At 44.0% G+C, this 27,410-nt stretch overlaps 1 protein-coding gene across 1 annotated transcript in view; it reads right to left on the bottom strand.

Annotated features, from left to right (window-relative positions):
* Positions 1–27,410, bottom strand: part of LOC141972868 (acrosin-like) — a 40,668-nt gene that overhangs the window by 12,090 nt on the left and 1,168 nt on the right. The window lies entirely within an intron of this gene.

Consider the following 27,410-nt stretch of genomic DNA (forward strand, 5'->3'; position numbering starts at 1 on the left):
CTCTTCTTTTTCATTTTTTTTAAAAAAAAAAAAAAAAACCAAAAACCAAAAAAACCAACAAAAACTTGTTTCTGAGAAAGTCAGCATTATTTCCTTGCTTACCTTGCACGTGCCAATTCCCTGACCGGGCAACTGTTCAAACAGAACAGAACAATTATTTATGGCTGACTTTATCAACTACAACAAAGAAGCCCCACGAACAACACACCAGGCTGCGTACAGGTGTCAAAAATCACAAAGCTCTCTAAAAGAAGATGAGATCAGGCGATGACTGTACTCTTCTTTTACAGCTCCTTTTCCCAACTACTCTAAATTACATTTTTGCTTCAGAATATGGTGGTAGGCTTTAGGTAATTTAATTATTTTTTTCCTCTAAATTTGAAGATATAAATACAGGGGAAAAGCCAAAACAGTGTTTATGTCACACTCTATCTTTCAAAGCTCTCATCCCCTTCATCGTTCTGTAATAGAGCTCACGTATCCCCTGTGAGTTGCCCCTTCATAATGACCCAGGAAGAACAGCACAAATATAGAAATATCAGATGGCAAGACCAGAATGGAAGCAAGCATACAGAGAACATCAGGAGAGTGTCTTTATCTTTCGATTTCTCCCTCCCCATTTCAGTGTAAGGACTATGGGAACACACAGACTATGGGAAAATAGTGACTGTGAACAAACAGCAGCAGAACAAAACAGCCTTGTCCTTGGGCAGCTCCGGGAGAGTGCAGGTCTCCACAAGAGCACAATGCTTATCCATGTTTGGATGCACTGCCTAGCCACACGGCCATCAAAGGAGCAACGATTAACAAGATCAGTAGCTTCTACTTGTGTTTTATCTTAGAGCAGAATCACTTGTTTTATTTTGTTTCCCTTCAAACAGTGGGCCCTGTCAAGAACGGCTTCAAAGCAAGCACACCTACACAACCTCCCTAGAGCCTTGCCAGCTAAAGGGGTGAGCCTCTGCCTCCTCAAGCACAGGAGACCAGCTAGATAAAGCTGGCCAGCTGAGAGCTCCCTGCCCTGGGCCCAAGTTGACAATTCACACTGACTGGTTTTTGACACATGTTAAGTTCCTGCATGAAGCTGAGCATCATGCTGCTGTGTAAAAAGGCGAGCAAAAACTTCAGCAAGGTCTTACTACAAAGCCAATGGATAGGAACACTTCTCCCAGCTCTCACACAGCATTGAGGTGTTCCAGCAATTATCAGTATCCATTCCTCTCTTTAGAGTTGCCCTGCAAAAGCAACAGAACTAGATGCAGTCTCTGCACAAAATGACGCAATTAATGGCAAAGACTCCTCAGCATGAGAAGAGAGAATGCATCGGGGGTATTAGGATCAGGCTCTAATGCCCAAAACTAGCCTTACAGCCACCTTGGAGCCGTAATGGAACCAGAACAAATACCAGGGCTACACAACAGCAGCTGTCCAAGGAGTTGGGTCCCCACCCAAAAGAAAACTCAAGAACAATGCAAAGATTAAACAGGTTCATTCTCTTCCTCTATCAAGAGAAAAGTAAGGGTTTCTGCTCTCGCTTTAAAGCTATTCATAAAAAAAGATACAACACATTCATCTGTAGAAACTGCCGTTCAGGTCAGAGAAAAACCCTTTTTAAACAAGTTACCCCTCTTCAGCACTTCCTATAAAATAAATATTACCTACAAAATGAAGGCAGTATTAAAAAAAGAAAAAAAAACTACAGGAGGCATATCCCACCGAATTTGGGCAATACCTTCCTGGCAACTATTTCTGACCCAACACCTCCCACAAAAGGTTTTTTCCTGCCTCAGCTGTCAGCTAGCAGAGATCACTGTTCCTCTCATTTAAGACTCTTCCTCCTGAACAAGTGCACTTTGCACTCCACTTCCTTCCCCAAAAGGAAACACCTTAATGGTAAACTGCAGCGGCAAAGAATTCCACGTGTGTAATACCTCTGGAGGAACCAGAGGTCAAATCAAACCTTTACAGAACCAAAATATCAGGGCTGCCTCTAGGAGATGCAGACACTTCAGAGGGACACTCAGACTCACCACCTTCGCCTTCCCCTTCCAGTGGGACCCCGAGAAATCGAAGAAACCCGCCATCCATACGCCAGGTGCTTACCCAAACGCCAGCACACACAGACCTTCCTAAGCAGAGCCTTTGCTTGTGGTTTGCTATCAAGCATCTAAGGTGCTGTCTGCACTTCCACGGCAGCGAATATCCCCAACATGCTGTCGCTGTGTCTGATGGCTGCCGGTGGAATCAAGGGAGGCTCCTCTTCTGAGGTCAGGGGAGATTGTGATAGGGGCAAAAACAAGACAAGAGCAAAGACCACTGGTGGATTTGGACATGGTTCCAACAAATACACAGCACAGTACTTACACAGGTGGAAAAGCAAAAAAGGCTTCAACACCCTCTGCTATCACCTCACTAGTTACTAGACGCTGAAGGCTGCACCCCACTCCCCCAGGGCAGAAGAGCAGAGTCCTTCAGCTGATGGGCTCCGGTGAGCCAAGGAGAGAACAGCTGGAAATAACACTGCCAAGGGATGGGAACTGGTTGTAAACTCAGACACCATTTTCATTCATTAATCTCCAACAGCTAAAGACAACCCCAAAACAAAATCGACAGGATTCTAGACTAAGCACTCCTATCCTGGGGCTGTTTTTCAGCCTGCTCAGAGAGAATGAGCTGATCAGAGACACACACTTCTTTGAGAGCAGCCAGATTAGTGCGGCTTCAGCAAGCCTGCAGCTAGTTCCCATTAACTGACCTGGTTTAGAAGCTGCTAACACCGCCACTACCCTTAGCTTCAAGTTGAAGTGAAACCCGTTCGCCTCCTGAGGATGCTGTACCCGCCCTACAAGCCCGGGCAAGTTTCTCTCTAGCCTTTTGGTGGCGTTGCCCCGGTGATGAGCTGTGACTGATTTTCCACTAAGGGAGGGGCACAAACATTCAAGCCTCCCCTGGGAAAGCAGCAGAGCAGAGGTACTGTTTTGCCGGCTCACCATACAGCGCCCAGGTGAAATCCTACCAGGTGACTGCAGGGAAGCCAGGAGCCCCCTGCAAGTGGCCGCAGGAGCTAAGAGCCATCAGCAGCGAGCCAGCCAGAGAGAGACAGAGCAACACCACAGCGCCCGTCACGCCCCCCGAGGCAAGCTTAGTGTTCCAGCAGCAAGTCTGGACCAACTTAAAGTAGGAATGGCTTATGCATTCACTTTTCTGAGCAGCTTGTTAGGTTACCCACACCAACATTCTATACAATTATGTCCCTTAAGTAAACTGATGAGATTCAAAGATAAAAGGAAGAAAACAAAACCACAAGCAACCAACTAAAAACCCCTCCAACCACTATTTGTTTAAATCCACCCACCTGAAATCTGTCTACAGCAACCTCACCTGCTGCTGTTCACTGTCATCTCCTACCATATACTTGCCCAGGTAATGCGATGTATCGGTAAATCCTGAGAGCGCTTACGACGAAACGCAGCTTTCCAGTACTGAATTTCAGGTTATTGTTAGCTGATATTCTTCAGGGCCTACAGGCATATATACAAATTACTGCTGACAAAAATCTCTCGAGTGAAACAGGGTACATGACACAGATAAGATCCTCCCCATCTGTAAGAAAAATCCAAAGTTTGATGGAAATAATTTTGACAAGTTTTTCTCTGTTCTGCGGATAATATTGGAATGTCACACCAATATTTTCTCTGCAGCAGTTTCACCTTTCAGTAGATTTTTGTATATTGATGCAGAAAGGTTCAGGTACTATAGCTGGTACACGACTTCTCATGCATATACAAAAAGTTCCTCAAAACTGCCTTCAAAAATCTGTTTAAAGTTTCACTCTCCTTTAATCATTACATTTTTGTATTCTAACCTGCTAACAAGAGTCACGAAGCGCTTTGCCAAATAAAATACGATGAAAATCCTTCCAGGTGAAGTTTTTCTTTTTACTAGCTTGCAACACAGAACTCGTCTGGGAAAAAGCTACACGGTAAGGAAACAACAGACTAAAATACCAGACGTTTTCCATTCACAGCGGCACATTGCTCACTGTCAGCATTGCTGTATGACTCCAGCAACACACTCCCTCATAAATATCAGCCCCTCGGAGACACCCCACGCAGTAAAGGAACTATCTCAAACAAACACAACCAACAGTGCCGGAAGGTCAGCTGATGGATGGGACGGGTGTTAAAGCCCAGATCTGAGCGTATCATCTTCCCCAAACCCCTGAGATACAGAGTTCAGCCTGTGACACGGGCATCCTCATCATATTTAACTGGGGTAAGATTAATGCGCATCCCTCTATGGATAAGAGCTGATCCTACAGAGCTAACAGTCGTGTTCTCCCCATCACAAAACCTCCGAGCTATCTCGCCAATATAGAAACTCGAAGTACTTCACCAGGATTCGCATTCACCGACGCGGTTACAGGTGCCTGCGTACAGCTGGGACAGGCAGACATGCACACCCAGCTGTACCCGTTTCACAGGGCACACAACTGCAGGAGGAGAATAACAGCAGAGAAACTGTAGACAGAGATTAGAAGCTTTCTTAAACTAATTGATCTACTGGAAAAGGATGCAAATTCTTGGGTACATTGTAAACCAGTCTAAATCCAGACTGCTGTCTGTCCTCCCACCTCTCCCCTCCACAGCTGTGTCTGTGGCTCTGCTTCTCCCCGGCACCCCCGGCAGCGTTAGGAGCCTGCACAGACTCCAACAGTCAGGAAACCCATCTAAGCTCAGCACCAATCCAGCACAGACTCTGAGCGAAAGGAGAAAAACCCCTCGGCCTGGGTGAGACCAATTTAATTGCCACAGAACTACTCGTGAAAATACACTTGCAGTAAGCGAGAAGGATCTGGTCTGTACAAGGTACAGGATTTACCTTGGGGATATTGAAAGAAATCATCTCCTCCTCCTCTCTCCTCACAAGTCTTCCCTTGGGGCAATATTTCTGACCACACAGCTACATGATCGGACACTTCAACTGACTTACCGAGCCAAACACCGACACAGCAAAGACTTACATTTAAAAGACTAGCCTAAACAACTCACAGGAACTGTGCACTGAGCAGAAAGCTCCTTCGCCCACTCTGAACAGACAGGAAGAGTTTGTAAGAGAGGAAAAACAGGACAAGATTGCCATCTTCTACTGAAAAGGGACAGGCATTTACAAGCAAATACCCCCTGTGGCATACAGGGGCAGCACCTGAAAAGGGGTAAGAAACAACGACAGCAAAGTCTACAGCGAGTACATAAACAAATTCTTTTAGCCAAGAATAAACATTTAGACTGTTGAATTTGACAAGTTTATCAAACACACCCTCTCCTGTAAGTGTTTTCTAAAACACATCCCCCTACCATTAACTCTACAGGCAAGATTAAAATACAAGATGCACAGACTATGACCTAGGAAAACAGACAGATGATGTATTTATATTCATAAAGCACATCTCCATAAAATCAGTGATACCCTCTAACAGACTAGAAATACTCGGGTATCACCTCCTTTATATTACAGAGATACTCCTTGAGAACATACCGGACATCTACAAAACTAAGCAAACAAACCCAAAACACACACCCCCACCCCACCCTATATGATTCTTAAGAACACAGATTTCACTTTTCCAATATGCTATCTGGATAACACATATGCACACCAAAAAAAGAGGCCCAACTAACAATATTTAATTGGTTATTGGGCTGTTCTATAAGCCAGGCACTACAGCAAACTGTTCTAAAGTTAGTACACACAGCAGAGGAAAGCATTCCCTTGATAAAAAAAATTCCCAAATCCTACACAGTCTGAAACATAATAGGTTTTAATCACTGCTACACATAATATTGTGGAAACGATGGAGGTGGAACACAACAGTGACACCTTAGACAGAATTTTATGTAAATAGCTGGCAAAAAACAAAAGAACCTTGTTTTCCATGAAAACATATTACTCACAGAGTAGCCAACACAATCTGTCCTCTCGGTTCTGTCCTTCAAGAAACACTCTCAAATAAAGAAAGATAATACTGGAAACTAGAATTCAAACTCGAGAAAAAGTTCAACAGTGTTTCTGCTGAACTGCTGCTCTCACAGCACTTCAGGCTGTCCCTTCTCCACAAGTAAAAAAAAAAAAAAATAAAACTTTCTCTATTTGAGCTCTAGTCAGTAGTGTAAGAACTCACCACCTGACCATCTCACTTCAACCATCGCTAACAGCCCTCGTTTCTCAGGCACCCCCTGCCTTTTCTCCGCAATAGTTTACGGGACTGAAGCATAAGATTCAAGATCAGCTTGACTGGACGTCATTTCCATTTAACATTAGAATTGCACCTGAGGAAAAACTTCTGTGCTTGGAGAGCTGTTAATTTTCTCCTAAAAGTTGTCAGTGATTTAAAGAAAGGCATCACCTCTCCATGAAAAACCTTCCATCCCATCCGTAGGCAAACACAGCCAGCCTTGCCATACCAAAGCACGCAGCACAAACAGATTTTTTTTTTTTAAATGGGACAGGTAGCCATCTAGCCTTGGAAAAAGTAAAGGCGGGTGTTTTCCTCACACCAAACAGACGGTATTAACTTGAGAGAAAAGCACAGGAAGCAGCACACAAACAACAGCTTTTCCCCAGTCTAGGATCCCAGTAGTGCTGAGAGGATCATAAAGTGTTAAAAGCCATAATGAGCTTCTGCAACTCAAAAGAGCATGACCAGAGGTTTAAAAAGAACTCTCAAGAAATTTGCTTGAAAATTTTTTTTCTTTTTTGGCTTTACCACCAACTAAGTCCTGAGATAACAATCCAAACATCAGAGGCAGAGGGCTGCTGAAGGAGAGCTGAACTTGCCTTGGCATTCCCTATGCATGTACATCGTCTGCTGCTGAGCTGAAAGGCCCAAGGGAAAGAAATGATTTGTGGCTTTCACCTTATACTTGTTAGACTATACTGACGTTTTTCCAGATGGTACTTCTCAAGATCATCAGACATCTCCTGTAGGTGCATCACATCAGATCGCAAACGGATTAACAATGGTATCACCTGTATGGTACTAACAGTTTGCAAAGATTCCAGCCTGAGATCCAGCATTCCTGAACAAACTTACATGGCCAAATTTAAACCATTAACTCCCAGCATCTTAGCAGCACTGATATTTTAATGAAGCTATTTACTAATTAACGTAGTCAAATCAGACAGCACCCAAATGAGGAAAAAATTGGTTGTTGTAAAATAAAAACTGAGAAAAACTTCCCTGAGAACTTAGAGACTGCTTAAGGCAGAAGGATTTTGACCATTTCCTCCTAATGAAGACATTTGCTAATAAAAGCTCCCTTGTAAAGCAAGCCGTTCTGTAAAGATATATATTTATTTTTTAAAACAACCCAATCTCTACATTATCTCACTGTCTCTGCCGTCACTAGGGGTCAGTGCAGGCACAGGAACGGGCTCGAGCAAGGCCCCAGAGCAAACCTTCAGTAGCCAGCGCTTTATTCCAGCTCTCCAGAGTCAAAGCCTCGCTGCAGTGTTCTGCAATGCCTTTAAATGAAGAGAAAAGGCTGCAGGAGGCTTGTTACGCGTCCTCATGGCCAACTCAGGGGAGAGGAACAACTTCTATTCAAAAATCGCTAAATAATTCTTTTTTGTCTCTTGACACACAGTGATGACATCACCCCACTTCTCCCCTCATCCTACACCGTTTCCAAAAGGCGCGTCTGTTCCCTCCCGAGCTGGAGAGCCCCCACTGCAGCTTCTCCTCGAGGAAACAGTCTTTGTAAAGAGGTGTTCCCAGGCGTTCCAGGAGTCTCCTTTCACCTTTCCAGTCTGGAAATATTTTAGATCATTTTAACTTCCTTCGCTTTTCCCATTCTGTTTTTCTTACAGGCGAAAATAATGAGAGAAACAAGCTACTGTTGTATGTCGTATTTGAGGCACCTGGGAGTACAACTATTATGCTGCAGAGTAACAATTCCAATCTGTATCTACATTCTCCCTTTAGCCCCAGCCTTTCCGAGGGACCTTCGCTCAGAAGCGACATTCTACCTCAGACCATTACAGGATAACTAGATCGGCACAGCACAGTTAGGAACCAAGTATTTGGCCAGGAGGTTCTTCCTGCAGGCACAACTCGGGGTGCAGATCACGCATCACATAAACATCTAAACGCCTCATCACATTACGTCTCAAAAAATTAACGTTACTTCCTGGTTTTTTGCCTCAAGAAATTATGAGCATTGAAAGAAACCCTAAAGCAAAAGCAGACAATTCATAGATACTGCTGCACGCGTGGATGCCGCATCGAGAACAATTCTCACAGCAGCAAGATCACTGCGGTTTTGCTGCTGCAAGACCACAGCCCTGAGCTTCAGAGCTGAGCTCTTCTCTTACTGTGCTCCTCAGGCAGCTGACCTCAAAACACATGGCACAGCCAGGAGGACCCCATGCAAAAGAAAGGTGAGAGAACGCGGAATGACACAGCAGAGTCCACTTCATACAGGGTGGCACATGAAGAAAGATCTCATGCCCACTAGGAAGCCCTGCATAAGCCTCAAGTTTATCCAAGAATCTGCATTTCAGCAGCACCCCACTGAAGTGACACAGACACAGTACACCAGTCACCAAAACCTAACTCAAGCTGATGATGATGATTCACGCACAAAAGTTCTGCTCAACAGTACCCCTTGCTTTCTAGGATCGTTGCCACAAGTTGTGTTTCTCCAGACTGTAGAGCACATTCAGTGTCATTTATCCATATACATTATGCAACAGTCCCCAGAAACATTAAGAGCCTGCTGGTCATCCATCAAGGGAAGGAACCAGGAGTTTAACAAAAAGCATACTTGCAGTTATGGGGACTGCCTGGCAAATTTACAGGCACACAAAGACCACCGTTCTCTCCACTTCCCCCCAACAGTTGTAAATGAACTTTTTTTTCCTCACCCGGTTTTCCGCTATCTCCGTTATCTTAAAATGGCACACTATTTTCACAGCCATGTTGAAATGACCAGAATTCTTTTCTTTCTCAAGATGTGTATGATTTGAGCTGTGTAACTCTTTCAGCTCTTTAAGTGCTGGTCATTTGCTCAGGTGATACAGCAAATCATGTAATCCTGAGCATTGAAGAAGGACTTTTTGAGTTCATGCTTGTCCCCGGTTTCACACTAGGACAAAATATTCCTGAAGTTTGGCAGATGAGAGCATAATTAAAAGCAACCTTGAAGAAAGTAGTATTATCTCCTAAATATCTGAAATAATTAAATAGCTAAGAACACCGCCTAGAAACTTCGCTTCAAAGAGTGGACTGAGCCACCCCAGAAAGGGATTACCGTCTCGAGTTATCATGGATTAAACAAGAGCTTCACAGATGGAAAACCTGTCTGGCAATACATTCCTACTGCATCCATTTTCAATCATCTCAGAAGACAGTAACACAGTCCATCTGAAGGCTTCACAGCAGTCTTCCCTCTGAACACCTCCCTTGCATTCCATTGCTGCAGACAGCAAGCAAAAGAAGACCTTTCAGACTAAAAGGAAATTTATTAATAGAAAAAGACCAAATATACATTATTTAAGACAAACCAGGTGGGTGAAAGTACAATAAAGTCATAAATGTGACTGCTAGGTATACAGTAAGAACTCTGAGCTCCCAGACTGTGGGCTTCTTTGCACAACTGACATTTTCTTCTTTTCTCACAGCATAAAGAAAACTTAAAAAAGGAGTAAACTACATTTATACCACCTGGAAACCCTTTGCGTTCTAGTAGACTTGATGTCCCTGAGAACAGACCCTGTATTCAGCCGCTCAAAACCTGTCAGTGTTTGCCCACACCCTGGAACACCCACCCCAGGCAGTCTATTCCTGGAGGCAGCCCCTCAACTGCCCGACTTACAAGCAGTTGCATGAACACCACGCTCATCTTCTCCACTGTTCGTTTCAGTTCCTCTCCCACTCTTGCTTCCTATTCTCTCACTCAAGTTTTACCTGTAGCTGACAGAATACATCATAGATGTGTTAGAACAACTTTAACACCTTTGGAAGCACTTTCGTATTTGTATGTGATATTGATTCTGTCCCATACATTTGTCTGCCAGTCATCAAGGCAAAAATGACTATGCATTACCACATGTACAAACACTGGTATGCGGCAAGTCCTAAAGGATACTCACATAAACTACATAATTGTTCTGTAACGCTCCTCATCTTTGACAAGTAATGGGCTGGAAAATTTGGATTTCTCCTATGCTGCACCTTCTCTTCTTTTTCATTTTTTTTAAAAAAAAAAAAAAAAACAAAAAACCAAAAAAACCAACAAAAACTTGTTTCTGAGAAAGTCAGCATTATTTCCTTGCTTACCTTGCACGTGCCAATTCCCTGACCGGGCAACTGTTCAAACAGAACAGAACAATTATTTATGGCTGACTTTATCAACTACAACAAAGAAGCCCCACGAACAACACACCAGGCTGCGTACAGGTGTCAAAAATCACAAAGCTCTCTAAAAGAAGATGAGATCAGGCGATGACTGTACTCTTCTTTTACAGCTCCTTTTCCCAACTACTCTAAATTACATTTTTGCTTCAGAATATGGTGGTAGGCTTTAGGTAATTTAATTATTTTTTTCCTCTAAATTTGAAGATATAAATACAGGGGAAAAGCCAAAACAGTGTTTATGTCACACTCTATCTTTCAAAGCTCTCATCCCCTTCATCGTTCTGTAATAGAGCTCACGTATCCCCTGTGAGTTGCCCCTTCATAATGACCCAGGAAGAACAGCACAAATATAGAAATATCAGATGGCAAGACCAGAATGGAAGCAAGCATACAGAGAACATCAGGAGAGTGTCTTTATCTTTCGATTTCTCCCTCCCCATTTCAGTGTAAGGACTATGGGAACACACAGACTATGGGAAAATAGTGACTGTGAACAAACAGCAGCAGAACAAAACAGCCTTGTCCTTGGGCAGCTCCGGGAGAGTGCAGGTCTCCACAAGAGCACAATGCTTATCCATGTTTGGATGCACTGCCTAGCCACACGGCCATCAAAGGAGCAACGATTAACAAGATCAGTAGCTTCTACTTGTGTTTTATCTTAGAGCAGAATCACTTGTTTTATTTTGTTTCCCTTCAAACAGTGGGCCCTGTCAAGAACGGCTTCAAAGCAAGCACACCTACACAACCTCCCTAGAGCCTTGCCAGCTAAAGGGGTGAGCCTCTGCCTCCTCAAGCACAGGAGACCAGCTAGATAAAGCTGGCCAGCTGAGAGCTCCCTGCCCTGGGCCCAAGTTGACAATTCACACTGACTGGTTTTTGACACATGTTAAGTTCCTGCATGAAGCTGAGCATCATGCTGCTGTGTAAAAAGGCGAGCAAAAACTTCAGCAAGGTCTTACTACAAAGCCAATGGATAGGAACACTTCTCCCAGCTCTCACACAGCATTGAGGTGTTCCAGCAATTATCAGTATCCATTCCTCTCTTTAGAGTTGCCCTGCAAAAGCAACAGAACTAGATGCAGTCTCTGCACAAAATGACGCAATTAATGGCAAAGACTCCTCAGCATGAGAAGAGAGAATGCATCGGGGGTATTAGGATCAGGCTCTAATGCCCAAAACTAGCCTTACAGCCACCTTGGAGCCGTAATGGAACCAGAACAAATACCAGGGCTACACAACAGCAGCTGTCCAAGGAGTTGGGTCCCCACCCAAAAGAAAACTCAAGAACAATGCAAAGATTAAACAGGTTCGTTCTCTTCCTCTATCAAGAGAAAAGTAAGGGTTTCTGCTCTCGCTTTAAAGCTATTCATAAAAAAAGATACAACACATTCATCTGTAGAAACTGCCGTTCAGGTCAGAGAAAAACCCTTTTTAAACAAGTTACCCCTCTTCAGCACTTCCTATAAAATAAATATTACCTACAAAATGAAGGCAGTATTAAAAAAAGAAAAAAAAAACTACAGGAGGCATATCCCACCGAATTTGGGCAATACCTTCCTGGCAACTATTTCTGACCCAACACCTCCCACAAAAGGTTTTTTCCTGCCTCAGCTGTCAGCTAGCAGAGATCACTGTTCCTCTCATTTAAGACTCTTCCTCCTGAACAAGTGCACTTTGCACTCCACTTCCTTCCCCAAAAGGAAACACCTTAATGGTAAACTGCAGCGGCAAAGAATTCCACGTGTGTAATACCTCTGGAGGAACCAGAGGTCAAATCAAACCTTTACAGAACCAAAATATCAGGGCTGCCTCTAGGAGATGCAGACACTTCAGAGGGACACTCAGACTCACCACCTTCGCCTTCCCCTTCCAGTGGGACCCCGAGAAATCGAAGAAACCCGCCATCCATACGCCAGGTGCTTACCCAAACGCCAGCACACACAGACCTTCCTAAGCAGAGCCTTTGCTTGTGGTTTGCTATCAAGCATCTAAGGTGCTGTCTGCACTTCCACGGCAGCGAAAATCCCCAACATGCTGTCGCTGTGTCTGATGGCTGCCGGTGGAATCAAGGGAGGCTCCTCTTCTGAGGTCAGGGGAGATTGTGATAGGGGCAAAAACAAGACAAGAGCAAAGACCACTGGTGGATTTGGACATGGTTCCAACAAATACACAGCACAGTACTTACACAGGTGGAAAAGCAAAAAAGGCTTCAACACCCTCTGCTATCACCTCACTAGTTACTAGACGCTGAAGGCTGCACCCCACTCCCCCAGGGCAGAAGAGCAGAGTCCTTCAGCTGATGGGCTCCGGTGAGCCAAGGAGAGAACAGCTGGAAATAACACTGCCAAGGGATGGGAACTGGTTGTAAACTCAGACACCATTTTCATTCATTAATCTCCAACAGCTAAAGACAACCCCAAAACAAAATCGACAGGATTCTAGACTAAGCACTCCTATCCTGGGGCTGTTTTTCAGCCTGCTCAGAGAGAATGAGCTGATCAGAGACACACACTTCTTTGAGAGCAGCCAGATTAGTGCGGCTTCAGCAAGCCTGCAGCTAGTTCCCATTAACTGACCCGGTTTAGAAGCTGCTAACACCGCCACTACCCTTAGCTTCAAGTTGAAGTGAAACCCGTTCGCCTCCTGAGGATGCTGTACCCGCCCTACAAGCCCGGGCAAGTTTCTCTCTAGCCTTTTGGTGGCGTTGCCCCGGTGATGAGCTGTGACTGATTTTCCACTAAGGGAGGGGCACAAACATTCAAGCCTCCCCTGGGAAAGCAGCAGAGCAGAGGTACTGTTTTGCCGGCTCACCATACAGCGCCCAGGTGAAATCCTACCAGGTGACTGCAGGGAAGCCAGGAGCCCCCTGCAAGTGGCCGCAGGAGCTAAGAGCCATCAGCAGCGAGCCAGCCAGAGAGAGACAGAGCAACACCACAGCGCCCGTCACGCCCCCCGAGGCAAGCTTAGTGTTCCAGCAGCAAGTCTGGACCAACTTAAAGTAGGAATGGCTTATGCATTCACTTTTCTGAGCAGCTTGTTAGGTTACCCACACCAACATTCTATACAATTATGTCCCTTAAGTAAACTGATGAGATTCAAAGATAAAAGGAAGAAAACAAAACCACAAGCAACCAACTAAAAACCCCTCCAACCACTATTTGTTTAAATCCACCCACCTGAAATCTGTCTACAGCAACCTCACCTGCTGCTGTTCACTGTCATCTCCTACCATATACTTGCCCAGGTAATGCGATGTATCGGTAAATCCTGAGAGCGCTTACGACGAAACGCAGCTTTCCAGTACTGAATTTCAGGTTATTGTTAGCTGATATTCTTCAGGGCCTACAGGCATATATACAAATTACTGCTGACAAAAATCTCTCGAGTGAAACAGGGTACATGACACAGATAAGATCCTCCCCATCTGTAAGAAAAATCCAAAGTTTGATGGAAATAATTTTGACAAGTTTTTCTCTGTTCTGCGGATAATATTGGAATGTCACACCAATATTTTCTCTGCAGCAGTTTCACCTTTCAGTAGATTTTTGTATATTGATGCAGAAAGGTTCAGGTACTATAGCTGGTACACGACTTCTCATGCATATACAAAAAGTTCCTCAAAACTGCCTTCAAAAATCTGTTTAAAGTTTCACTCTCCTTTAATCATTACATTTTTGTATTCTAACCTGCTAACAAGAGTCACGAAGCGCTTTGCCAAATAAAATACGATGAAAATCCTTCCAGGTGAAGTTTTTCTTTTTACTAGCTTGCAACACAGAACTCGTCTGGGAAAAAGCTACACGGTAAGGAAACAACAGACTAAAATACCAGACGTTTTCCATTCACAGCGGCACATTGCTCACTGTCAGCATTGCTGTATGACTCCAGCAACACACTCCCTCATAAATATCAGCCCCTCGGAGACACCCCACGCAGTAAAGGAACTATCTCAAACAAACACAACCAACAGTGCCGGAAGGTCAGCTGATGGATGGGACGGGTGTTAAAGCCCAGATCTGAGCGTATCATCTTCCCCAAACCCCTGAGATACAGAGTTCAGCCTGTGACACGGGCATCCTCATCATATTTAACTGGGGTAAGATTAATGCGCATCCCTCTATGGATAAGAGCTGATCCTACAGAGCTAACAGTCGTGTTCTCCCCATCACAAAACCTCCGAGCTATCTCGCCAATATAGAAACTCGAAGTACTTCACCAGGATTCGCATTCACCGACGCGGTTACAGGTGCCTGCGTACAGCTGGGACAGGCAGACACGCACACCCAGCTGTACCCGTTTCACAGGGCACACAACTGCAGGAGGAGAATAACAGCAGAGAAACTGTAGACAGAGATTAGAAGCTTTCTTAAACTAATTGATCTACTGGAAAAGGATGCAAATTCTTGGGTACATTGTAAACCAGTCTAAATCCAGACTGCTGTCTGTCCTCCCACCTCTCCCCTCCACAGCTGTGTCTGTGGCTCTGCTTCTCCCCGGCACCCCCGGCAGCGTTAGGAGCCTGCACAGACTCCAACAGTCAGGAAACCCATCTAAGCTCAGCACCAATCCAGCACAGACTCTGAGCGAAAGGAGAAAAACCCCTCGGCCTGGGTGAGACCAATTTAATTGCCACAGAACTACTCGTGAAAATACACTTGCAGTAAGCGAGAAGGATCTGGTCTGTACAAGGTACAGGATTTACCTTGGGGATATTGAAAGAAATCATCTCCTCCTCCTCTCTCCTCACAAGTCTTCCCTTGGGGCAATATTTCTGACCACACAGCTACATGATCGGACACTTCAACTGACTTACCGAGCCAAACACCGACACAGCAAAGACTTACATTTAAAAGACTAGCCTAAACAACTCACAGGAACTGTGCACTGAGCAGAAAGCTCCTTCGCCCACTCTGAACAGACAGGAAGAGTTTGTAAGAGAGGAAAAACAGGACAAGATTGCCATCTTCTACTGAAAAGGGACAGGCATTTACAAGCAAATACCCCCTGTGGCATACAGGGGCAGCACCTGAAAAGGGGTAAGAAACAACGACAGCAAAGTCTACAGCGAGTACATAAACAACTTCTTTTAGCCAAGAATAAACATTTAGACTGTTGAATTTGACAAGTTTATCAAACACACCCTCTCCTATAAGTGTTTTCTAAAACACATCCCCCTACCATTAACTCTACAGGCAAGATTAAAATACAAGATGCACAGACTATGGCCTAGGAAAACAGACAGATGATGTATTTATATTCATAAAGCACATCTCCATAAAATCAGTGATACCCTCTAACAGACTAGAAATACTCGGGTATCACCTCCTTTATATTACAGAGATACTCCTTGAGAACATACCGGACATCTACAAAACTAAGCAAACAAACCCAAAACACACACCCCCACCCCACCCTATATGATTCTTAAGAACACAGATTTCACTTTTCCAATATGCTATCTGGATAACACATATGCACACCAAAAAAAGAGGCCCAACTAACAATATTTAATTGGTTATTGGGCTGTTCTATAAGCCAGGCACTACAGCAAACTGTTCTAAAGTTAGTACACACAGCAGAGGAAAGCATTCCCTTGATAAAAAAAATTCCCAAATCCTACACAGTCTGAAACATAATAGGTTTTAATCACTGCTACACATAATATTGTGGAAACGATGGAGGTGGAACACAACAGTGACACCTTAGACAGAATTTTATGTAAATAGCTGGCAAAAAACAAAAGAACCTTGTTTTCCATGAAAACATATTACTCACAGAGTAGCCAACACAATCTGTCCTCTCGGTTCTGTCCTTCAAGAAACACTCTCAAATAAAGAAAGATAATACTGGAAACTAGAATTCAAACTCGAGAAAAAGTTCAACAGTGTTTCTGCTGAACTGCTGCTCTCACAGCACTTCAGGCTGTCCCTTCTCCACAAGTAAAAAAAAAAAAAAATAAAACTTTCTCTATTTGAGCTCTAGTCAGTAGTGTAAGAACTCACCACCTGACCATCTCACTTCAACCATCGCTAACAGCCCTCGTTTCTCAGGCACCCCCTGCCTTTTCTCCGCAATAGTTTACGGGACTGAAGCATAAGATTCAAGATCAGCTTGACTGGACGTCATTTCCATTTAACATTAGAATTGCACCTGAGGAAAAACTTCTGTGCTTGGAGAGCTGTTAATTTTCTCCTAAAAGTTGTCAGTGATTTAAAGAAAGGCATCACCTCTCCATGAAAAACCTTCCATCCCATCCGTAGGCAAACACAGCCAGCCTTGCCATACCAAAGCACGCAGCACAAACAGATTTTTTTTTTTTAAATGGGACAGGTAGCCATCTAGCCTTGGAAAAAGTAAAGGCGGGTGTTTTCCTCACACCAAACAGACGGTATTAACTTGAGAGAAAAGCACAGGAAGCAGCACACAAACAACAGCTTTTCCCCAGTCTAGGATCCCAGTAGTGCTGAGAGGATCATAAAGTGTTAAAAGCCATAATGAGCTTCTGCAACTCAAAAGAGCATGACCAGAGGTTTAAAAAGAACTCTCAAGAAATTTGCTTGAAAATTTTTTTTCTTTTTTGGCTTTACCACCAACTAAGTCCTGAGATAACAATCCAAACATCAGAGGCAGAGGGCTGCTGAAGGAGAGCTGAACTTGCCTTGGCATTCCCTATGCATGTACATCGTCTGCTGCTGAGCTGAAAGGCCCAAGGGAAAGAAATGATTTGTGGCTTTCACCTTATACTTGTTAGACTATACTGACGTTTTTCCAGATGGTACTTCTCAAGATCATCAGACATCTCCTGTAGGTGCATCACATCAGATCGCAAACGGATTAACAATGGTATCACCTGTATGGTACTAACAGTTTGCAAAGATTCCAGCCTGAGATCCAGCATTCCTGAACAAACTTACATGGCCAAATTTAAACCATTAACTCCCAGCATCTTAGCAGCACTGATATTTTAATGAAGCTATTTACTAATTAACGTAGTCAAATCAGACAGCACCCAAATGAGGAAAAAATTGGTTGTTGTAAAATAAAAACTGAGAAAAACTTCCCTGAGAACTTAGAGACTGCTTAAGGCAGAAGGATTTTGACCATTTCCTCCTAATGAAGACATTTGCTAATAAAAGCTCCCTTGTAAAGCAAGCCGTTCTGTAAAGATATATATTTATTTTTTAAAACAACCCAATCTCTACATTATCTCACTGTCTCTGCCGTCACTAGGGGTCAGTGCAGGCACAGGAACGGGCTCGAGCAAGGCCCCAGAGCAAACCTTCAGTAGCCAGCGCTTTATTCCAGCTCTCCAGAGTCAAAGCCTCGCTGCAGTGTTCTGCAATGCCTTTAAATGAAGAGAAAAGGCTGCAGGAGGCTTGTTACGCGTCCTCATGGCCAACTCAGGGGAGAGGAACAACTTCTATTCAAAAATCGCTAAATAATTCTTTTTTGTCTCTTGACACACAGTGATGACATCACCCCACTTCTCCCCTCATCCTACACCGTTTCCAAAAGGCGCGTCTGTTCCCTCCCGAGCTGGAGAGCCCCCACTGCAGCTTCTCCTCGAGGAAACAGTCTTTGTAAAGAGGTGTTCCCAGGCGTTCCAGGAGTCTCCTTTCACCTTTCCAGTCTGGAAATATTTTAGATCATTTTAACTTCCTTCGCTTTTCCCATTCTGTTTTTCTTACAGGCGAAAATAATGAGAGAAACAAGCTACTGTTGTATGTCGTATTTGAGGCACCTGGGAGTACAACTATTATGCTGCAGAGTAACAATTCCAATCTGTATCTACATTCTCCCTTTAGCCCCAGCCTTTCCGAGGGACCTTCGCTCAGAAGCGACATTCTACCTCAGACCATTACAGGATAACTAGATCGGCACAGCACAGTTAGGAACCAAGTATTTGGCCAGGAGGTTCTTCCTGCAGGCACAACTCGGGGTGCAGATCACGCATCACATAAACATCTAAACGCCTCATCACATTACGTCTCAAAAAATTAACGTTACTTCCTGGTTTTTTGCCTCAAGAAATTATGAGCATTGAAAGAAACCCTAAAGCAAAAGCAGACAATTCATAGATACTGCTGCACGCGTGGATGCCGCATCGAGAACAATTCTCACAGCAGCAAGATCACTGCGGTTTTGCTGCTGCAAGACCACAGCCCTGAGCTTCAGAGCTGAGCTCTTCTCTTACTGTGCTCCTCAGGCAGCTGACCTCAAAACACATGGCACAGCCAGGAGGACCCCATGCAAAAGAAAGGTGAGAGAACGCGGAATGACACAGCAGAGTCCACTTCATACAGGGTGGCACATGAAGAAAGATCTCATGCCCACTAGGAAGCCCTGCATAAGCCTCAAGTTTATCCAAGAATCTGCATTTCAGCAGCACCCCACTGAAGTGACACAGACACAGTACACCAGTCACCAAAACCTAACTCAAGCTGATGATGATGATTCACGCACAAAAGTTCTGCTCAACAGTACCCCTTGCTTTCTAGGATCGTTGCCACAAGTTGTGTTTCTCCAGACTGTAGAGCACATTCAGTGTCATTTATCCATATACATTATGCAACAGTCCCCAGAAACATTAAGAGCCTGCTGGTCATCCATCAAGGGAAGGAACCAGGAGTTTAACAAAAAGCATACTTGCAGTTATGGGGACTGCCTGGCAAATTTACAGGCACACAAAGACCACCGTTCTCTCCACTTCCCCCCAACAGTTGTAAATGAACTTTTTTTTCCTCACCCGGTTTTCCGCTATCTCCGTTATCTTAAAATGGCACACTATTTTCACAGCCATGTTGAAATGACCAGAATTCTTTTCTTTCTCAAGATGTGTATGATTTGAGCTGTGTAACTCTTTCAGCTCTTTAAGTGCTGGTCATTTGCTCAGGTGATACAGCAAATCATGTAATCCTGAGCATTGAAGAAGGACTTTTTGAGTTCATGCTTGTCCCCGGTTTCACACTAGGACAAAATATTCCTGAAGTTTGGCAGATGAGAGCATAATTAAAAGCAACCTTGAAGAAAGTAGTATTATCTCCTAAATATCTGAAATAATTAAATAGCTAAGAACACCGCCTAGAAACTTCGCTTCAAAGAGTGGACTGAGCCACCCCAGAAAGGGATTACCGTCTCGAGTTATCATGGATTAAACAAGAGCTTCACAGATGGAAAACCTGTCTGGCAATACATTCCTACTGCATCCATTTTCAATCATCTCAGAAGACAGTAACACAGTCCATCTGAAGGCTTCACAGCAGTCTTCCCTCTGAACACCTCCCTTGCATTCCATTGCTGCAGACAGCAAGCAAAAGAAGACCTTTCAGACTAAAAGGAAATTTATTAATAGAAAAAGACCAAATATACATTATTTAAGACAAACCAGGTGGGTGAAAGTACAATAAAGTCATAAATGTGACTGCTAGGTATACAGTAAGAACTCTGAGCTCCCAGACTGTGGGCTTCTTTGCACAACTGACATTTTCTTCTTTTCTCACAGCATAAAGAAAACTTAAAAAAGGAGTAAACTACATTTATACCACCTGGAAACCCTTTGCGTTCTAGTAGACTTGATGTCCCTGAGAACAGACCCTGTATTCAGCCGCTCAAAACCTGTCAGTGTTTGCCCACACCCTGGAACACCCACCCCAGGCAGTCTATTCCTGGAGGCAGCCCCTCAACTGCCCGACTTACAAGCAGTTGCATGAACACCACGCTCATCTTCTCCACTGTTCGTTTCAGTTCCTCTCCCACTCTTGCTTCCTATTCTCTCACTCAAGTTTTACCTGTAGCTGACAGAATACATCATAGATGTGTTAGAACAACTTTAACACCTTTGGAAGCACTTTCGTATTTGTATGTGATATTGATTCTGTCCCATACATTTGTCTGCCAGTCATCAAGGCAAAAATGACTATGCATTACCACATGTACAAACACTGGTATGCGGCAAGTCCTAAAGGATACTCACATAAACTACATAATTGTTCTGTAACGCTCCTCATCTTTGACAAGTAATGGGCTGGAAAATTTGGATTTCTCCTATGCTGCACCTTCTCTTCTTTTTCATTTTTTTTAAAAAAAAAAAAAAAAACAAAAAACCAAAAAAACCAACAAAAACTTGTTTCTGAGAAAGTCAGCATTATTTCCTTGCTTACCTTGCACGTGCCAATTCCCTGACCGGGCAACTGTTCAAACAGAACAGAACAATTATTTATGGCTGACTTTATCAACTACAACAAAGAAGCCCCACGAACAACACACCAGGCTGCGTACAGGTGTCAAAAATCACAAAGCTCTCTAAAAGAAGATGAGATCAGGCGATGACTGTACTCTTCTTTTACAGCTCCTTTTCCCAACTACTCTAAATTACATTTTTGCTTCAGAATATGGTGGTAGGCTTTAGGTAATTTAATTATTTTTTTCCTCTAAATTTGAAGATATAAATACAGGGGAAAAGCCAAAACAGTGTTTATGTCACACTCTATCTTTCAAAGCTCTCATCCCCTTCATCGTTCTGTAATAGAGCTCACGTATCCCCTGTGAGTTGCCCCTTCATAATGACCCAGGAAGAACAGCACAAATATAGAAATATCAGATGGCAAGACCAGAATGGAAGCAAGCATACAGAGAACATCAGGAGAGTGTCTTTATCTTTCGATTTCTCCCTCCCCATTTCAGTGTAAGGACTATGGGAACACACAGACTATGGGAAAATAGTGACTGTGAACAAACAGCAGCAGAACAAAACAGCCTTGTCCTTGGGCAGCTCCGGGAGAGTGCAGGTCTCCACAAGAGCACAATGCTTATCCATGTTTGGATGCACTGCCTAGCCACACGGCCATCAAAGGAGCAACGATTAACAAGATCAGTAGCTTCTACTTGTGTTTTATCTTAGAGCAGAATCACTTGTTTTATTTTGTTTCCCTTCAAACAGTGGGCCCTGTCAAGAACGGCTTCAAAGCAAGCACACCTACACAACCTCCCTAGAGCCTTGCCAGCTAAAGGGGTGAGCCTCTGCCTCCTCAAGCACAGGAGACCAGCTAGATAAAGCTGGCCAGCTGAGAGCTCCCTGCCCTGGGCCCAAGTTGACAATTCACACTGACTGGTTTTTGACACATGTTAAGTTCCTGCATGAAGCTGAGCATCATGCTGCTGTGTAAAAAGGCGAGCAAAAACTTCAGCAAGGTCTTACTACAAAGCCAATGGATAGGAACACTTCTCCCAGCTCTCACACAGCATTGAGGTGTTCCAGCAATTATCAGTATCCATTCCTCTCTTTAGAGTTGCCCTGCAAAAGCAACAGAACTAGATGCAGTCTCTGCACAAAATGACGCAATTAATGGCAAAGACTCCTCAGCATGAGAAGAGAGAATGCATCGGGGGTATTAGGATCAGGCTCTAATGCCCAAAACTAGCCTTACAGCCACCTTGGAGCCGTAATGGAACCAGAACAAATACCAGGGCTACACAACAGCAGCTGTCCAAGGAGTTGGGTCCCCACCCAAAAGAAAACTCAAGAACAATGCAAAGATTAAACAGGTTCGTTCTCTTCCTCTATCAAGAGAAAAGTAAGGGTTTCTGCTCTCGCTTTAAAGCTATTCATAAAAAAAGATACAACACATTCATCTGTAGAAACTGCCGTTCAGGTCAGAGAAAAACCCTTTTTAAACAAGTTACCCCTCTTCAGCACTTCCTATAAAATAAATATTACCTACAAAATGAAGGCAGTATTAAAAAAAGAAAAAAAAAACTACAGGAGGCATATCCCACCGAATTTGGGCAATACCTTCCTGGCAACTATTTCTGACCCAACACCTCCCACAAAAGGTTTTTTCCTGCCTCAGCTGTCAGCTAGCAGAGATCACTGTTCCTCTCATTTAAGACTCTTCCTCCTGAACAAGTGCACTTTGCACTCCACTTCCTTCCCCAAAAGGAAACACCTTAATGGTAAACTGCAGCGGCAAAGAATTCCACGTGTGTAATACCTCTGGAGGAACCAGAGGTCAAATCAAACCTTTACAGAACCAAAATATCAGGGCTGCCTCTAGGAGATGCAGACACTTCAGAGGGACACTCAGACTCACCACCTTCGCCTTCCCCTTCCAGTGGGACCCCGAGAAATCGAAGAAACCCGCCATCCATACGCCAGGTGCTTACCCAAACGCCAGCACACACAGACCTTCCTAAGCAGAGCCTTTGCTTGTGGTTTGCTATCAAGCATCTAAGGTGCTGTCTGCACTTCCACGGCAGCGAATATCCCCAACATGCTGTCGCTGTGTCTGATGGCTGCCGGTGGAATCAAGGGAGGCTCCTCTTCTGAGGTCAGGGGAGATTGTGATAGGGGCAAAAACAAGACAAGAGCAAAGACCACTGGTGGATTTGGACATGGTTCCAACAAATACACAGCACAGTACTTACACAGGTGGAAAAGCAAAAAAGGCTTCAACACCCTCTGCTATCACCTCACTAGTTACTAGACGCTGAAGGCTGCACCCCACTCCCCCAGGGCAGAAGAGCAGAGTCCTTCAGCTGATGGGCTCCGGTGAGCCAAGGAGAGAACAGCTGGAAATAACACTGCCAAGGGATGGGAACTGGTTGTAAACTCAGACACCATTTTCATTCATTAATCTCCAACAGCTAAAGACAACCCCAAAACAAAATCGACAGGATTCTAGACTAAGCACTCCTATCCTGGGGCTGTTTTTCAGCCTGCTCAGAGAGAATGAGCTGATCAGAGACACACACTTCTTTGAGAGCAGCCGGATTAGTGCGGCTTCAGCAAGCCTGCAGCTAGTTCCCATTAACTGACCTGGTTTAGAAGCTGCTAACACCGCCACTACCCTTAGCTTCAAGTTGAAGTGAAACCCGTTCGCCTCCTGAGGATGCTGTACCCGCCCTACAAGCCCGGGCAAGTTTCTCTCTAGCCTTTTGGTGGCGTTGCCCCGGTGATGAGCTGTGACTGATTTTCCACTAAGGGAGGGGCACAAACATTCAAGCCTCCCCTGGGAAAGCAGCAGAGCAGAGGTACTGTTTTGCCGGCTCACCATACAGCGCCCAGGTGAAATCCTACCAGGTGACTGCAGGGAAGCCAGGAGCCCCCTGCAAGTGGCCGCAGGAGCTAAGAGCCATCAGCAGCGAGCCAGCCAGAGAGAGACAGAGCAACACCACAGCGCCCGTCACGCCCCCCGAGGCAAGCTTAGTGTTCCAGCAGCAAGTCTGGACCAACTTAAAGTAGGAATGGCTTATGCATTCACTTTTCTGAGCAGCTTGTTAGGTTACCCACACCAACATTCTATACAATTATGTCCCTTAAGTAAACTGATGAGATTCAAAGATAAGAGGAAGAAAACAAAACCACAAGCAACCAACTAAAAACCCCTCCAACCACTATTTGTTTAAATCCACCCACCTGAAATCTGTCTACAGCAACCTCACCTGCTGCTGTTCACTGTCATCTCCTACCATATACTTGCCCAGGTAATGCGATGTATCGGTAAATCCTGAGAGCGCTTACGACGAAACGCAGCTTTCCAGTACTGAATTTCAGGTTATTGTTAGCTGATATTCTTCAGGGCCTACAGGCATATATACAAATTACTGCTGACAAAAATCTCTCGAGTGAAACAGGGTACATGACACAGATAAGATCCTCCCCATCTGTAAGAAAAATCCAAAGTTTGATGGAAATAATTTTGACAAGTTTTTCTCTGTTCTGCGGATAATATTGGAATGTCACACCAATATTTTCTCTGCAGCAGTTTCACCTTTCAGTAGATTTTTGTATATTGATGCAGAAAGGTTCAGGTACTATAGCTGGTACACGACTTCTCATGCATATACAAAAAGTTCCTCAAAACTGCCTTCAAAAATCTGTTTAAAGTTTCACTCTCCTTTAATCATTACATTTTTGTATTCTAACCTGCTAACAAGAGTCACGAAGCGCTTTGCCAAATAAAATACGATGAAAATCCTTCCAGGTGAAGTTTTTCTTTTTACTAGCTTGCAACACAGAACTCGTCTGGGAAAAAGCTACACGGTAAGGAAACAACAGACTAAAATACCAGACGTTTTCCATTCACAGCGGCACATTGCTCACTGTCAGCATTGCTGTATGACTCCAGCAACACACTCCCTCATAAATATCAGCCCCTCGGAGACACCCCACGCAGTAAAGGAACTATCTCAAACAAACACAACCAACAGTGCCGGAAGGTCAGCTGATGGATGGGACGGGTGTTAAAGCCCAGATCTGAGCGTATCATCTTCCCCAAACCCCTGAGATACAGAGTTCAGCCTGTGACACGGGCATCCTCATCATATTTAACTGGGGTAAGATTAATGCGCATCCCTCTATGGATAAGAGCTGATCCTACAGAGCTAACAGTCGTGTTCTCCCCATCACAAAACCTCCGAGCTATCTCGCCAATATAGAAACTCGAAGTACTTCACCAGGATTCGCATTCACCGACGCGGTTACAGGTGCCTGCGTACAGCTGGGACAGGCAGACATGCACACCCAGCTGTACCCGTTTCACAGGGCACACAACTGCAGGAGGAGAATAACAGCAGAGAAACTGTAGACAGAGATTAGAAGCTTTCTTAAACTAATTGATCTACTGGAAAAGGATGCAAATTCTTGGGTACATTGTAAACCAGTCTAAATCCAGACTGCTGTCTGTCCTCCCACCTCTCCCCTCCACAGCTGTGTCTGTGGCTCTGCTTCTCCCCGGCACCCCCGGCAGCGTTAGGAGCCTGCACAGACTCCAACAGTCAGGAAACCCATCTAGCTCAGCACCAATCCAGCACAGACTCTGAGCGAAAGGAGAAAAACCCCTCGGCCTGGGTGAGACCAATTTAATTGCCACAGAACTACTCGTGAAAATACACTTGCAGTAAGCGAGAAGGATCTGGTCTGTACAAGGTACAGGATTTACCTTGGGGATATTGAAAGAAATCATCTCCTCCTCCTCTCTCCTCACAAGTCTTCCCTTGGGGCAATATTTCTGACCACACAGCTACATGATCGGACACTTCAACTGACTTACCGAGCCAAACACCGACACAGCAAAGACTTACATTTAAAAGACTAGCCTAAACAACTCACAGGAACTGTGCACTGAGCAGAAAGCTCCTTCGCCCACTCTGAACAGACAGGAAGAGTTTGTAAGAGAGGAAAAACAGGACAAGATTGCCATCTTCTACTGAAAAGGGACAGGCATTTACAAGCAAATATCCCCTGTGGCATACAGGGGCAGCACCTGAAAAGGGGTAAGAAACAACGACAGCAAAGTCTACAGCGAGTACATAAACAACTTCTTTTAGCCAAGAATAAACATTTAGACTGTTGAATTTGACAAGTTTATCAAACACACCCTCTCCTGTAAGTGTTTTCTAAAACACATCCCCCTACCATTAACTCTACAGGCAAGATTAAAATACAAGATGCACAGACTATGACCTAGGAAAACAGACAGATGATGTATTTATATTCATAAAGCACATCTCCATAAAATCAGTGATACCCTCTAACAGACTAGAAATACTCGGGTATCACCTCCTTTATATTACAGAGATACTCCTTGAGAACATACCGGACATTTACAAAACTAAGCAAACAAACCCAAAACACACACCCCCACCCCACCCTATATGATTCTTAAGAACACAGATTTCACTTTTCCAATATGCTATCTGGATAACACATATGCACACCAAAAAAAGAGGCCCAACTAACAATATTTAATTGGTTATTGGGCTGTTCTATAAGCCAGGCACTACAGCAAACTGTTCTAAAGTTAGTACACACAGCAGAGGAAAGCATTCCCTTGATAAAAAAAATTCCCAAATCCTACACAGTCTGAAACATAATAGGTTTTAATCACTGCTACACATAATATTGTGGAAACGATGGAGGTGGAACACAACAGTGACACCTTAGACAGAATTTTATGTAAATAGCTGGCAAAAAACAAAAGAACCTTGTTTTCCATGAAAACATATTACTCACAGAGTAGCCAACACAATCTGTCCTCTCGGTTCTGTCCTTCAAGAAACACTCTCAAATAAAGAAAGATAATACTGGAAACTAGAATTCAAACTCGAGAAAAAGTTCAACAGTGTTTCTGCTGAACTGCTGCTCTCACAGCACTTCAGGCTGTCCCTTCTCCACAAGTAAAAAAAAAAAAAAATAAAACTTTCTCTATTTGAGCTCTAGTCAGTAGTGTAAGAACTCACCACCTGACCATCTCACTTCAACCATCGCTAACAGCCCTCGTTTCTCAGGCACCCCCTGCCTTTTCTCCGCAATAGTTTACGGGACTGAAGCATAAGATTCAAGATCAGCTTGACTGGACGTCATTTCCATTTAACATTAGAATTGCACCTGAGGAAAAACTTCTGTGCTTGGAGAGCTGTTAATTTTCTCCTAAAAGTTGTCAGTGATTTAAAGAAAGGCATCACCTCTCCATGAAAAACCTTCCATCCCATCCGTAGGCAAACACAGCCAGCCTTGCCATACCAAAGCACGCAGCACAAACAGATTTTTTTTTTTTAAATGGGACAGGTAGCCATCTAGCCTTGGAAAAAGTAAAGGCGGGTGTTTTCCTCACACCAAACAGACGGTATTAACTTGAGAGAAAAGCACAGGAAGCAGCACACAAACAACAGCTTTTCCCCAGTCTAGGATCCCAGTAGTGCTGAGAGGATCATAAAGTGTTAAAAGCCATAATGAGCTTCTGCAACTCAAAAGAGCATGACCAGAGGTTTAAAAAGAACTCTCAAGAAATTTGCTTGAAAATTTTTTTTCTTTTTTGGCTTTACCACCACAACTTCTTACAGAAGCATCTGATTTTCAAAGACTTTGAAAAGTTAGCACAAGTACTGCCACACAAATGTTCAACAAATAAATAGTAATTTTTATATTTCCATACTATGAAGGTATTTGATTAGGTCAGGTAAGTCTGTCCTGCTGAAAGTACCTTTGTGTCTG

The sequence above is a fragment of the Athene noctua genome, chromosome 36 (assembly GCF_965140245.1).
Source record: "Athene noctua chromosome 36, bAthNoc1.hap1.1, whole genome shotgun sequence".
Lineage (NCBI taxonomy): Eukaryota > Metazoa > Chordata > Aves > Strigiformes > Strigidae > Athene > Athene noctua.